Source organism: Manis pentadactyla, chromosome 11, assembly GCF_030020395.1.
Source record: "Manis pentadactyla isolate mManPen7 chromosome 11, mManPen7.hap1, whole genome shotgun sequence".
Taxonomy (NCBI): Eukaryota; Metazoa; Chordata; class Mammalia; order Pholidota; family Manidae; genus Manis; species Manis pentadactyla.
In genome coordinates, this window is record NC_080029.1 from 80553705 (window position 1) to 80554920 (window position 1216).

At 51.3% G+C, this 1216-nt stretch overlaps 1 pseudogene; it reads right to left on the reverse strand.

Moving 5' to 3' along the window:
• LOC130679450 (olfactory receptor 11G2-like) lies at positions 1–883 on the reverse strand (annotated as a pseudogene).
• Between the last annotated feature and the right edge of the window lie 333 nt (positions 884–1216).

Genomic DNA, 1216 nt, shown 5'->3' on the forward strand with positions numbered 1-1216 from the left:
CAGGATCTTCCTCAGAGCAGCCTTCATCTCCTTGTTCCTGAGCCTATATATTAGCGGAATGCACAGAGGTGTTTTCACAGAATAAAACAAAGTAACGATTTTTTCCATGTCCACTGGGTGTCCCGATCCGGGACTAACGCACATCACCGTAACAGAGCCAAAGAAACAGGATCACCACAGCCAGATGAGAAGCACAAGTGGAGAAAGCCTTGCGTTTGCCCGCTGCTGAGGGCATCCGTAGCACAGCCAGAGTCACCAGAGCGTAGGAGCAAAGGATAAAGAGAAGGGGGCCGATCATGAAAACAGAATTGAAGGTCGAGTAAATGAACTGTGTGGTGGTGTCATCAGAACACGACAGCACCATCAGTGGGACAGGATCACACACGAAATGGCTGATGGTGTTTGGGCCACGGTAGGGCAGCTGAGAAATGAGGACAACTGGCGGTAGGTAGGAGGGTGAACCCACACGACCATCCAAGGACGACGAGGCCCGTGCACAGCTGTCTGGTCATGATGCGCGGGTAACGCGGAGGGCGGCACACGGCAAGGTGCCTGTCAAAGGCCATGATGCAAAGGAAGAAGCCCTCTTCGCACCCGGAAGAGAAGAAGGAGAACTGCACAAGACAGCTCACAAAGGAGATGGACTTGCTTGTGGACGGGTAGCTGGCCAACATGTTGGGGACGGTGGTGGTGGTGACATAACATAGTTCCAGGAGAGAGAAATTCCCCAAGAGGATGTACATCGATCGGGCTGTGAAGGCGTCGGTCCCACCGCACAGCGCAGGCAACGGCCGCGTTCCCCCATCAGGGTCAGGGTGTAGGCCGCAGAGAAGTGCCCGAAGTAGAGGAGCTGCGCTTCGGGCCTGGAGGGAAAGCCCATGAGGATAAAGTGGCTGACGGCGTGGGTGGTTTCTCTGCCGGACACGTTCATGAGTTCGGAGGGCGCGGCGATGACATCGGCTATTGCACTCTAGTGGGGTTTGCTGGCTCTTCCACCAAATGTCCTTACCTTGTTTTTGCATAAAGAAATACAGAATGAGGTTTCTGTTAAAACAACAAAGCTGATCCTCACAACCTATACCCCAAGAGTATGATTTCATTCTAATTAGATGCAAAAAATAAAATAAAAAACAGGGTTTGTTGTAATCTCTCAATTATAATCTCTCAGTTACGTCAGGAACAGGATTTACACATAAGGAGTGCAGAAGTTGTAACT